The 14,665-nt window shown below is 40.1% G+C and overlaps 1 pseudogene; it reads left to right on the plus strand.

Moving 5' to 3' along the window:
• Positions 1-1,755: 1,755 nt before the first annotated feature.
• LOC102924509 (mitochondrial fission regulator 2 pseudogene) lies at positions 1,756-9,643 on the plus strand (annotated as a pseudogene).
• The last annotated feature ends 5,022 nt before the right edge of the window (positions 9,644-14,665 follow it).

The following is a 14,665-nucleotide window of genomic DNA, read 5'->3' on the forward strand; positions in this document are numbered from 1 at the left end:
CCGTTATAACCACAGCAAATCCCGGAAGTCTGTTCTTCCATCCAGAACCTTAAGCTCTGGTAAGAACGTGTCTCTTGCTAGGTTGACCTGTCCTCTGGAGATTTTCAGTCATGTGTTTAGTTTGTGTCTTCAAGGCAGTGTTTTCTTTCTTCCTTCCTTTCTTTCTTCCTTCCTTTCTCTCTTCCTTCCTTCCTTTCTTTCTTTTTCTTTCTTTCCTCTGTTTATTTCTCTCTTTCTCTCTTTCTTTCTTTTTATGTCTCTGCTCTATAACTGTCTTTCTAAAAGTTTCCATGAAACATTAAAAAAAAAAAATAAGCCAAACAAAAACAAAATAAACAAGCAAAAACTCCAAACTCACATTATCTTGGAAAAACACAAAACAACAAGGCTAGTCAGAGGGCTTAAAAGAAAACCTATGAAGCAGGGATCTGGGACACTGATTGTCCTATTACTCAGGTAATATTACTTAGGTCAAAACAATATTGTACTTTAACAAGAAGTGGCTATTTGACTCTGAGTTCCAGCTCTAACTGGATTATGGTCTGCTTTCTATCTTGGGTTTGGAAGTGAACCCTTTATTCCTGAGCACCTACACTACTGAGTTGGAAAGTGAAAGTGCAGTTTATAATTATGATTGCTTTCACACATGTGTTAAGTCAGGGATATAATTCTGTTGTATTTGCTGATATCCACACAGCTCTTGTCCACCTTTCATTTACCAATATCAAATAAGGGAATCTGCCTGTTATTTCCTCTCACAAAGGCTCCATTTCTTTATTTCTACCTTAACCACTGTTTCCAAGAATAAGCTCTACTTTTGGTGATGAAGATAAACCCAAGTGCGGAGACTGCTAAACTCATTAGCAGAGACTGTGACTGGCAGTCAGTCCCTTCTTGTCATGTTTTAAGTCACACAGAAGACATAATGCAGAGAGAGGCAAAGGACAGGGATCAAGAAATAATATTATTATTTACTAAGTGAAAAAGAGTAATTTGGTAAAATTTCATGCCATATGGGCAGTTAATGTTTATGTATTTTATATATATATATATATACATATATATATATATATATGAGAGAGAGAGGGGGGGGAGGGAGGGAGGGAGCGAGGGAGGGAGGGAGGGAGGGAGGGGAGACACCTCACATAACCCAGGCTGGTCTCAAACATAGCCAAGGATGACCTCCTACCTTCCTCCATCTCCCAAGTGCTAAGATCACATGACCATTATGTGCGTCTCCAAGGCTTCATGAAAAATAATGTTAGAATTAATGAAAGTAAAAATTTGGGAAAACTTTGCTAGAAATCTATGGCTCTAACCATGAATCTCAGACATTTCTCATTTTTTTTAAATACTAGAAAACAATTTAAGATTTGACTTAAGGGCTTACAAAGTTTTTTCTTTTCTCTGTAAAAGTGAGAGGATAAAGAGGCATGAGAGGCACAGAAGTATCTGGGCTGCTTCTCTCTGTGATGCCATCTCAAACATTAAAAAAAAAAATCCAAGTAGGCGCTCACTGTTACATATGAATACAAAGAGTCGAAACAGCCTGGTGAAAGACTCTGGGCACTTACGTACATTTTCCCTTAGCTGCCTACTTCTTCCTTTGTCCAGATGTTTGCAGTGGGGAAGGGAGCTGTGCTGCTGAGAGACAACTCCCATAATGCACTCTGGTCTGTGCTACATCTGAGTCCTCTGCTCATTAAGGACACCTATGCCTTCCCTCTTTGTTTTTTAAGAGGGCAGAACGCAGTAATGACTCAAATGCCCAGTCCTCGAGGAGCTGATTCAAGATCAAAGGTCAGAGGCTCCGTTCCACTTGCCAGCTGGCAGTAAGCTCCAAGGACGGAGGGTGCACGAAGCGTGACGATTCCTCAAGATGCTCGTTCACAGAGCATGGGCAGTAACCCCCACAGACACCTAGGAAATACTCATTTTATCTCAGCCCGGTGGGTTGGAGAAAAGGGTCAGTTTTCTGGAGTGGTCTTGCAGAACTTCGCATGCTATGATCCCAGCTCAGAGGCTGACTTGATACCAATACAATAAAGCTGGAGAGTGGATAAAAGTTTCTATTACAGATAAACATTATTTACCCTGGGGCTCAGGACACAGCCATACACTGAATAAGAGGCAAACATCTGGAACCAGGGTGGAGAAAGAAACAGCGGCTAGCATGAGCACTCTCTGGAGTGACCAGAAAACTTCCAAATGGGGAAATTGTAATAGGAAATGTGTATCTGTATTTATTTTTGGGTGAGTTATTTTCCTCTCTGAACTTCTTTAGATTTTGTGTACTTTCCCCGTAACACATCCAGAATTTGGCTGTTCCCCCCCCTCCTAAACAGCTAAACTGAGATGCTGTATATAAGAAATGGAAAGTGACAAGATATGACCGAGACATTGGAAATCAATCCAAACTAAATGTGCTTCTTAACTATAAGTGAACAGTTGAAAACACTCCTCTTTTATAGCCATGGAGATAAATACTCTGTTTTTATTAGGAAAAAATTGCTTTGGACTGAATAAAGTCATTGGATTAACAAGTCAAAGCAGATGGCTTATTGATGTTTCAGAAAGGAGTTTACAAGGTCTAGTGAAAACAGGGACTTGTTCCGAATTAACAAATTACCCTGGTATAGGGGACATTGACAGTTGAGCGCTAATAGATTTATGGGCTACTGCTGGGTGTTTCATCCCCATTTGGTTTGTTACAATAAAATATTGTGGCATGAGTAACCTATAGCCTTATTGCAATATACTATACTGACCTCTGACCCTGGGGACCCAACAGCAAAACTGTGTATTAGGTTTTTAATTTGTCTTAATCTAACAGGATCAGCACTGGTGTTGTGTGGGTTATTTTGATGAGGCTGTTCGGTGTCATTAACACATGGCATTTGGTTTCAGATTTGCTAAGACTCAGTAAGCTTAGGTCTCAGAGATTAGAGAGTCATGTGTTGAGACCCAGAAGTCACTGGCAAAGTGGCACACAGTTTGAGCCCAGAGAATGTATGAGAAGACTGCTATTTCTCAACTTAGAAGGCAGTGTTTGTTTCTTGGGAAATTTCAGAATTTTTGTATTTGAAAATAGATCTTCAAATTTCGTTTTTTTTTTTTTTTTTTTTTTTTTTTTTTTTTTTTTTTTTTTTTTTTTTTTTTTTTTTTAGATTTCTCTCTCTTATCACTTCAAATCTGCTTGGTTATTTGATATTGCCCATTCTTTTAACTGTGTGTGCGAGAGAGAGGGGGGAGTGTGGGTATGTATGTCATGGTGTGCATACGGAGGTCAGAGGACAACTGTGTGGAGTCTATGCTTGCCTTCCCTATTTATATGGATTTGGGGGATCAAGGTCACCGGGCTTTCATAGCAGGCACTTTTACTCCCTGAGTCACCCCACTTGCTCTAATACTGAGTATTATTATAATTTTTTCAAAGATTTAAAAATATTTATTAATAGGTGTATGTGTCTGCGTGCCTATTTGCCATTGCAGGGAAGGTTACCTGTGGAGGCCAGAGGAGGGTGTTGGGTTTCCCCAGGCTGGCTGCAGCAGTTGTGAGGCTTCTGATTTAAGGTTGCCAACAAGTACACGTGGGTCCTCTGGAAGAGCAGCAAGCACTCTTCACTCTGGCCATCCCTCCAGCCCTGACATTAGTTATTCTCTTCTCATGGTTTGCATTCCTACTTTTATGTCTTTGTTATTTAAAAGTAGTTTATGGCTTCTGATAGCACTATTATTGAAAAATCCTTGAGCCAGGACTGGTGTTCTGTGCCAAAGGATGGCTTGCTTCTCTTCGACAGTTGCTCGTTTTGGGGCATCAGCTCATTGTTAGTGGCATTCTGTTCATGGGGATCCTTGGTTGAGAGCATGACTCTAAAATTCTTGGTTTCGTATGCCACATGCTGAAGTGCTGTGGAGATGTTTTTGGTGACTTTTAACGTTGATTTCTCAGGAAGCAAGGTGACCACAGATGTTTAGAGGAAGCCACTGTCTGCTCTCCAACTCTGTCACATGCTCCTTTTCTCCCCCTTCTTTCCTCCTTCCTCCATCGACCTCACCACCCACACCACATCCCTATGGACCTTAACATAGAGCCAGCAGTAGTCGGACATTTTTTTTTTTTTTTTTGATCTCAGTCTCCTAATAAGACTCCCTTGTTCTTCACTTGGGATAAATTGTAGGAGGACATTTGAACGTGAGGAGTTTTGTTGTTTTTCCGGTGCAGGAGACTAAACCCATGCACTCAGGCATTCGAGAAACAGTCTGTGTAGTGCCAAGCCACTGTCTGGCCTCAGAATCCTGATTTTATATGGGAGTCCCAGGCTTATCCCTGTCTTTCACAAATCCAAATCCTTAAGTGCTAAGAATGGCAACCTTCTCTAAGAACCACAATGTTGGCCCACACTCAGTTTCCTCATCCTCTTCATTTTCAGATTTGGGCCCTTATTTTTTTGTTAATTCAGTTATGCATGCAAAAGCTCTGTTTGGGGGTTTTTATTTGTTTTGTTTTACACTTCACACAGCAATATCTGACTGTGGTTCTAATGGTAACAAATCTATAAAACTGTCAGAACTGGAAGCCACAATCTTATTGCAGATACGTGCCTTTGGGGCTGGGGATGTAGTTCAGTTGGTAGACTGCGTGCCTAGCATGTATGATGAAGCCTTGGGTCCAATAGTCAGCACTGCACAAACCAGGTGTGCTAGTACAGGTCCATGATCCTAGTGCTTGGAGGAGGGAGATCAGAAGTTCAAAATTATCCTTCATTACCTATCTATCCAGTTAGAGGCTGGACTACATGAAACCCTGTCTCAAAAAAAGAAAAAAAGGCCGGGCGATGGTGGTGCACGCCTTTAATCTCAGCACTCGGGAGGCAGAGCCAGGTGGATCATTTGAGTTCAAGGCCAGCCTGGACTACCGAGTGAGTTCCAGGAAAGGCGCAAAGCTACACAGAGAAACCCTGTCTCGAAAAAAACCAAAAAAATAAAATAAAAAAAAATTAAAAAAAAAAGAAAAAAAGTTCCTTTTTACATAGTTAAGTAGAAATAGAAACTTAAGACCCAGAAAATTAGTTCTTCTAACTTAATCTACTTCCTAAAACACTTTGTGAATTACATATTTCATAGTAGCATATTTCTTTTGTTTGGTCTATTTTATATATTCTGGGAATGGTATTTTTTTATTGGGGCCAACAGACAGGATAAAATACCAATATCCTGGTCTCCATTTTTTTTTAATGAACCAGGATCTTGCTGTGTAGTCCAGGCTGTAGTCCCAATCATCTTATTTCAGCACACCAAATACCAAGACTACAGGCATGCCCTGCAATGGCTGGCTGAATAGCCATGTTTTGTCACATCTGCAATCCTAGGACTCAGGAGGCTACAATGGGAAGATGATGATTTTGGGGCCAGCCTAAGACATAGAATGAAATCTTACCAACAAACAAACAAACAAACAAAACCAAAGCTTGAAATACAGTCAGTGTTCTAAGTAGCTGGTTTTACATAAACTTTAAGTTCATCAAGTTTATACTACAATAAATATTTGGCTTAATTATGGTATTTTCAAAGATATTTTGCATATATTGTTACAAATATGGAAAATGTTACATTAAATGGCCTCAAATATATATCAGCATATGCATAAATAAATATGCAGCCATTTAAACATTTCTGTGTTTTCCATAGACTCAATCCATAGCCAATAAATACAATTAATATATCACCCTTCTGCAATTCTAACATTTTCACCTGCCACAATCCTAAATCTGCTTATGGCCTGCTACAACTAATGGCCTAACCAAAACACAATGAAAATGAAGTAATAGAAGGGAGAATTAAACATTGTAGTTGGGGGGTGGGTAGAGAGATAGCATAGTGAGTTAAGTGTTTGTGATATACACATAAGGACCTGGCTTCGTTCTCAACACATCTCAGCAATGAAGCTAGGTGGATCCCGGAGGTTCGCTGGCCAGCCGCACAGTCAGCCTAGCCTAGTCAGTCAGCCTGAGGGCCCAGTGAGAAACTCTGAATTAAAAAACAAGGGACAGTACTAGAGAGATGGCTCAGTAGTTAAGAGCATTAGCTGCTCTCCCAGAAGTCCTGAGTTCAATTCCCAATACCCATACTGTGGCTCACTGGAATCTGTAAAAACAAGAGAACACCATCCAAGGTTGACCTGTGGTCACACACATGTATTAACACATACACAAGCAAAAAAAAAAAATGTGAAGTTTTGATAGATACCCATACCTTTTCCAATTAGAGGTAAGATCTAAAGTGAGGAGAAAAAATTATAAAAACAACAACAACACACATTTGTATTTTCTTTGAAGAGATCTCCATATATATTTTATCGAAGTTGTGAATACATGTTTGATATAAAAATTTTAATGGCCTTTCTTACTCTGTGCCTTTGGGAAAGTTGTTATAACAAAGATGAGAAACTAATAATGTAATTCAAGGTCTCTATTAAAAAAAAAAAAAACATTCTTGAGAGGCAGAAGGAGCGAGCCTGCCCTGGGGGGAGTTCAGTCCCTCAGAGTCTTCAAGGGGCTCAGTGGACCCTTCTCAGACAACCTGATGGTGTGCAGTGTAGCAGGAAGGTACCAATGAACAATGTTTCATTGAACTTAATTCACCAATGTCTCTCATAGTGAATATATTAAGAAACATGCTGGCATATTTTGGTGTTCCCATAGACCAGGATTTGCTGACTTTGCAAAAATAAAGACCGGGGTCTGCTGGGAGTCTCATTCGTATTATTGGGAGAATGCTTTATTACCTTGTTGAAGACCTAATTTAGAGTTGATCCCACACTTGAACTCTGAGTATTCTGATGACTATCAACCTATGGTTCCATCTTCTGCTGATGTTTTATGTGTTGCCAATGATGAACAAGCCAGTTATCTCAGTATATGGAAAAAGGAGGAAGGGAAAATGACCTTTTCATGCCTTCAAAACTGATTTTGAAACCATCATCACCTGCTCTAAGACAGAACAAAGCAGTGAGAAGATGATCTGCTCATAAGGCTACCATAAAAAGATAGCTGCCCTTGAAGATGACCTAACTTTCCTGCAGTCTCACATTGCAGTAATGAACCCAGCATGGACTGAATGTCCATCATTATCAGTGACTTCTGGGCCCAGTGCAGAACCAGATCACTTTCCAAGTTTGGTACTTCCTCCTCCTCCTCTCTTTCCTCAGTCTTCTCTCCAGCCTCCATGTTTTCCTCCCAAGCAACCTACATGCAACAGAGATAATTGGGCAGATGAAGTGAAAAGACAGCCCTTGGGGGTTAACAAGATGAATGATAGTCATCATTCAAAAAGCCAGAGAGTTAATGATGTTCCAACCATGGTGGGTGTTCTAAAGGACATGAATAAGGTCACCAGGTGGTAGACCCATTCAAAAGAGGAGAAGACAGAGTTCCCATTGGGATCCAGTGTCTTTAATATCTAATGCATGGAAACAGAAGGTTGCATTTCAAGATTTCTTTGACAAAGAAAATGGATCTTGAGATTGCTCTCCATTTTCTAGTGCAGAAATGTCAAGATTTTGATGTCACATTTCCCCAACAGAAAGTCAGTGATGTAAGGGAAGAACTGATAATATAAAAGCAGTTATCCAAGGTATCAGAAGTGAAAGCTGTGCCTACACTTCGGAGGACAGATCCAGAAATACGCTGTTATTCTTCACTGCCTTTCAGAGGGTCACAAACTCTGGTAGGGTGACTAAGACTTATCTTGGGACCTATCTGTGCCCAACCTGAGGAAAGAATTTAAAAATACTTGTCTCTGTTTTTAGAAGACCTGGCAGTTAAGTGGCTACTGAAGAGAGTTGGGTGTATAGTTTTTGTCCCCCTTAATGTGAGTGCTACTGAAAACAAAATACATGCTTTAGTGATTTTCCTACATAATTCCGGCTTCCTACTTAAGCTCTTTTGAATTTTGTAAGTTGGTGTGATATGGTTTATTTGGCCTTCAGCAACTTGGAGATTTTCAATGAGTAAAAGGTGATAATTTTTCCATTAAGATAGTCATAGTTGCCGGGCGGTGGTGGCGCACGCCTTTAATCCCAGCACTCGGGAGGCAGAGCCAGGCGGATCTCTGTGAGTTCGAGGCCAGCCTGGGCTACCAAGTGAGCTCCAGGAAAGGCGCAAAGCTACGCAGAGAAACCCTGTCTCGAAAAACCAAAAAAAAAAAAAAAAAAAAAAAAAAAAAAAAAAAAAAAAAAAAAAAAAGATAGTCATAGTTTTAGTCATATAGGATTGAACTTTCTGAAACTTCCTGAGGTAATCGATTATTTTGACTGCCAAGTGCTGCATGTAGAAGTAGACTCTTGATAAGTTTTGTCCACACTGGCTTTGCACATACATATGCCTGGCATGTTCCCTTTGTTTTCTAGTACGTTTGCACCTTATTTTCTTTTGTAAATAGACTGTACAATAAATGAATCTTTTGAAAAAAAGAATAATTTTTGAAAGAAGATCAATAATGTTACTGTTGCCTTGTCCATGCAATGAGTATGTTTTTTCTGATCTCTTTTCTCAAATATGAGAAAGTGATCCACTTACTAAAAAATATTATTCCAAATGTAATTTTCTAAGGGTGTGAGCAAGATTACTGAAGCTGAATGGAAAAGTGGTGCATAAATATTTCTACCCTTATTGAAAAAAAAATTCCAAAATATCCACACTCAGTAATAACTTCACTATTTAGTACAGTTTGTTCTCTGTGTCTCTGTCTCTGTCTCTGTCTCTGTGATCTCCATCTTTGTATCTGTCTGTCTCTTTCTCCCTGTGCTGTGTGTGTGTGACTCTAGGATCAAATGCAGGGTCTTCTGCGTATTAAGCAAGTGCTGTGCCACTAAGCCCCATGCCCAATCCTTAGCATGAGGTTTTTATTCAAGTGTGACTCATTTGACTCACCACTTAGCAATTTCTGACTAAGGTCGATAGTCTGTATTCAACACACACACACACACACACACACACACACACACACACACACACACACACACACTTTTGGATTCTGCCATCCCATCAATTCGTTTTCTACTCAGAAAAACAAAGGAACAAACATCAAAACCAAACAAAAACTTAGGCAGGAAAGGACAGTTTAAATCCGCATCCGCGACACTGATACTTTTGAAGGCAAGGAGACAACGACAGGGAGTCACAGCTGCCTTTCAAGACCTCCCATAAATCCAGTGGTAACTCCAGTGGGAGAACAAAAGTCACCTACATCTTGAGAAATCACCTAAGGTAAAATGGATCAGATGACTCTTTCCTTTCAAAATAAGCGGGAAAGCCTTGCATGATTTCAAGTAGTGGGGGAATATCTGAAACCAGGGAGTTTGTGTGAATCTGCAGGAGTCTGAGCTTTGCAGCAGGCTACACGATGTCTGCATCTGGATGCTACACCTGAGGATGGCACTGTGAAGAATGGACAGAGATGCACCTTCCATTGCCTCACCTTAGGTGACTAGTGGACAGCCAGATGCAGGCCCCCTACGATTTGTTCCGCTCCTGCCCTCCCGCGCGATAAGATCTGCAGAAATCGTTTAGAAGGCTGAAGATAATTTCCTGTTTTTCTTTAAGCTTTCCACTTTCCACAGCACCAGGTCCTCTCCAAGTGAACTAATCCTACTGTAAAGAATTTCTGGTTTTGATTCTTCTAACCTATCAACAAGGCTTTGGATGAACCCTGGTAGAAATTAATGGTCTTGAGTTCTGGGGTTTTGCTTTTTGTTTTCACTTCACTGTTTTGGTGTTTATTCTTCTAAAAAGCTGTTTCTATGTCTTTTCACCCCCTCTTTCTAATAGTCCTCCTCCCCATCACGAGATGGGTATTATAGAAGACAGTATTATAGAATTTCTATTTTTCATACCATCTCCAAATTTTACTTTAGAATCTCATGCTTTGGAAAAAAGTAAAGCCTCAGTTAGCACATGATTAAAATATGTAGGCAAATCTTTTGCTTGGAATAGACCTTAAAGTGAATCTTTGGGGTCAGGATGAGAAGAATCCATGGTAAACTGCAGGACAAGAGGATGCTCAAGAGAGGTAAGAAGCCAGGCATATTACTAGGTGACTCTGGAGTAGAAGCTGCTTTGGTTCAAGGACAAAATACAGAGAACGTGATATCAAGCCTGTGTGTTAGCCTTGACCAATAAGAGATGCAAACCTAAGCAGTTTTGCTTCAATCAAACCACATCGAATGAGATCGTGGACATGTTTCAGGAAGGTACTGAAGCATTTTGAATTATGTGTACCTTTCAGATCTAAACCAATGGCCACGACACAACTCCTCTACTTCCTCCTCCTTTTCAGCGCTCTGAGAGTAGAGACGCTCTTATGTAGACATATACATCCGCCGTGTCTCCCAACCAAAGCACCTGTTTTAAGGGCAGGAGTTATAATAAAAGGCACTTACAGCAGTAAGTACTGTCTTAGGTAAAGTACGGAACACCTGTTTAGCTTTTACTAATCACCCAAGCAACTATAGCAGGAGCACATAAAAATATCTCTATAGCTGCCACTCCCAAATTAGCCCCATTTCCAATTATAAATTGCCTGTGGCTTATCGTTCATCTCATATTTTTAACCTATACAGAAAAAGGAAAGTTTATTTTAAAGGTACAAATGAATCAAATTTGTATTGTAAGCAAAGTCTTCATTAACAAGTGGACACAGAAATTATATTTTTGAAAAGTAAATGTTAGGCTGGCTGATATATTTGGGAGGCCTGCCCTTTTCTCAAGAGAAAGGAGGAGGAGTGGATGGGGGGGAAGAGGGGAGGTTGTGAAGGGACTAAGAGGAGAAGAAGGAGGGGAGGGGAAACTGTGATCGGGCTGGGAAATAATTACCTTTTAAAAAACTGAAAGAAAAAAAAGAAAAGTAAATGTTAGCACAGTATGGTAGGTCACACTGAAATCCCAAAATTTGGAGGCTGATACAGAAGGATCACTACAAGTTTCAAGCCAGCCTGGTCTACACAGTGAGTTCTTGGGCTACAGAGTAAGATCTTGTCTCAAAAAATAATTAAGAAAAACTAAATAATTAAAATGAATAACACAACGGCTAGTGTGAAATGTTTCACAGTTAGGAAACAAGGCAGACTGGCTGGGAAGACGTTTCAGTGGGTAAGGTGCCTGCCACACAAGTCTGAGAACCTCACTTCCATCTCTTCACCCATTTAAAAGCTGGCCATGATGGCACGGGCCTGAAATCCCACCAGTGAGACCAAAGCTCCTCCATTGTTACAGAATAATAAGTTAATCATGTGATGGAGACTGTGTGACCATGGAATGTCCCAATCCTGGTCTCCATGGTGATTGTTTAACCACAGAATGTCCCCTAAGGGCAGCCAATGAGAAACGGTGATGGGCAATCACCTCCTTAAAAGTGAGATTAAACTATGATTTCTGGAAAGTCCCTAGAAATGAGCCAATCAGAAATGTACATGTATGGAAATCCCCTGCTATTGTAATCTTGTAGTTTTTGCCTTTAAAAGCTGTGCACAATTCAGACTGGGTACTTCCTCCAGTCTCCACTGCATTGGATGTGTTGGATAAAGTCCCTGCCCAGGCTTGTATTGCTCTTCGATATCCCAAATTAAAACCTTGCTTTTGCATTTCAGTATGCTGGTCTCTCTGGGGGTCGCAATCTGGGCACACCACCACCCACCACTGGAACTCAGAGACAGCAGGGTATCAACGGCTCGCTGGCCAGCCATTCTAGGCACCTGCTGAGTACCAGGTTTGGAGTAAGACCCTGTCTCAAGAAATAAGGTAGAAAGAGAGAGAAGAAAACTGATGGCCTCCACATGAATGTACATGAACACAAGAGGGGACAGAGAAGGGGGTTACAAGTTTGCAAAGTTTTCAGAAAGCAAACTGTTCCACTCAAATCAAGTATACAAGAAGGTCTCACGTGTTGAATGGGAAAGGTTGGTGAAAGAAATGAACTTTGAAAATGCATAGAGAAGCTGGGCGGTGGTGGCGCACGTCTTTAATCTCAGCACTCGGGAGGCAGAGCCAAGCGGATCTCTGTGAGTTCGAGGTCAGCCTGGTCTACAGAGTGAGTTCAAGGACAGGCACCAAAACTATATAGAGAAACCCTATCTTGAAAAAACAAACAAACAAAAATGCATCAAGAGCAGAGAATAGGGAAAATGAGAGGCTTTCATAAGTTAAATGTCAATGAAGGAGAGATGCGGGATCACCACAAAACAAAGCAAGTGAATATCTGGGGAAAACGTTAAACTAGTTCTTTCCTTCCAACTTTAAAAGGCTGAGAGTAGCCAAGGTAACTCATATCATTACCGAGAAGCCAGGAAGTGAAACGGTACTTGAGAAAAACTACAAACACATAGAATTAGATAGAGAAACAATTGCAGATAATTAATAGTGTGAAAGTCTCAATAATGTTTTGGTTTCCTGGAAGTCCAAAGCCAAACCCATCATCAAAAGAGAACACCAAAACAACCCAGATGATGCTTCCTCTAGGCTCTCGAGGTAGAACAGCCAGAGACCTTGGTTTAGATAACTCAGCATCGCTCCCTTTGATTCGCCTTCAATTGGCCATGAAAAACATGCCCAGCTGATTACTAGCAGCCCTCGGGTTTTTTTTTTTTTTTCTTTTTTTTTTTTTTACTAAATTCATGTCAAGCTCCATAGACTTCTCTCAAAATCCAGGGGTTAGTTTAGAATGACAACTTAAAAAGACAGCCATATCATCAAATATCTTTGAATCCTTAATTATTATTTAATGAACCTTTGTGACACTGGATAGATCCCAAGAAAAAATTTTTATGGCTTGGTTTTGATATGATAGAGTATGTACCAATGGTATTAAAGCCTCACTACTTCCTTTTGGTCATAGATTACCTGATAACACCCAGTGACAAAGAGTTCAGTACAAAAGGAGGAACTTAAATCCCACCACACCGACTTTAGAATTTGACTAATAGGTCAGGAATAAAGAATAGTGATAGATGGCGAAAGGAATGATAACAGAAAAATGATAAGGAATGGAGCTAAATCCCATATGGTTTTCTTTTTGTCAACATCAAAATTAAGCAAGGACTCCTTAAAGTTAATGAAACACACATCCTATATCCAAGTTTTATGGACTGTGGTGGTTTGAATAAGAATGGCCCCCCAAGGCTCATATGTTTGAATGCTTAGTCACCAGGGAGTGGCCCTATTTGAAAAGATCAGAAGAATTAGGAGGTGTGGCCTCACAGAGGAACTGTGACACTGGCGGCGGGCTTTGAGGGTTCCAAAGCCCAGGTCAGCCCAGGTATTCCCCAGTCCTCCTCCGCCTATGGATCAGGATGTAGCTCTCAGGTACTGCTCCAGCACCCGCCTGCCTGTGGCCATGCTCCCCACCACGATGATAATGAACTAAACTTCTGAAACAGTAAGCAAGCCCCCAATTAAATGCCTTCTATTATAAGAGTTGCCTTGGTCATGGTGTCTCTTTGTAGTAATAGAACACTGCCGAAGACATGCACAAAGGAAAGACTTGACCCCTTTGAAATTTCTTATTCAAATTCTCTGGGGAAATGGGTGGGAAGCACAAAGGAAACATCTTAAGACTGGCATCCGGAGACATCTGCAGGACTTGGAGGTGCTTTGGCAGTGACTTGGGAAGACTAATTTAAAAGACACTGCAGATTCTACTATGCATACCTCTACAAGTGTCAACATCACAGTAAGAAGAGACAAAAGCACCCAGCATGGTGGCTCATTCCACAATGCCAGCACTTTGGAAAACTGAGGCAGAAGGATTGCCATGAAGCTAGTCTAGGCTACATAGTGAGTTCCAGGCCAGCATGGAGCTATAGAGTGAGACCTTGTTTTAAAAAAATAATAATAATAAAAAATTAAAAAAAAAAGAAGTCAAAACCAAAACAACAAAAAGGTGTAATAATTCACTGAATGAATATTACCATGAAAGAGTGAAATCCAGATGAGGCTATCCAAATATCTACATGATTTTACATCTTTAGCATACATGCTTTCTTCAACAGTATAGGAAGCAGATTACAAAATAAGGGAGAATATAAGTCTCTTTTCACAATTAGGATGTGTGAATGACAATAATAAAGCATGAAAATCTAATGCCACAGTTAGGATAATTCTATAATTATTTTAATATTTGGATAGTTTAATTTCAAAGTATGAAAATGGCCAATAAGCTGCCGGTGGGAAAAACTTGAGAAACTCTGAAGAGACAGCATAATTGAGTAACTAAAAAGGGAAGCAGCAATAGAGCAGCCAGAATCAGAATAAATTACTCATTTATTAAAATGAAATAGTAATATCTTTAAAATGATAAATGCCTGAAATAACTAGACAAAAGGAAGCAATCAATAATTCTAACCTTAACTTTCAAAGGAATAGCAAGAAAATATCCTCAATTATCTTCCAAGTAGTTCTTAATAAAACTTTCCAGAATCCTTGACAAATTCACATGTGAGAATTATATAAATTCAGGTAATGGCCAGTTGTTCCTGATAAACCCGTGTAATTCATTATTCCCCCAAATCAGTGATAAGTAAAGCTGATAAAGAAACAATTCACACATAGCAGGAGCATCAGGTTCATATTTAAAGATCTTAGAAACCTTTAACTTTAGGGGAAGGGCACTG

Source organism: Peromyscus maniculatus, chromosome 5 (genome assembly GCF_049852395.1).
Source record: "Peromyscus maniculatus bairdii isolate BWxNUB_F1_BW_parent chromosome 5, HU_Pman_BW_mat_3.1, whole genome shotgun sequence".
Taxonomy (NCBI): Eukaryota; Metazoa; Chordata; class Mammalia; order Rodentia; family Cricetidae; genus Peromyscus; species Peromyscus maniculatus.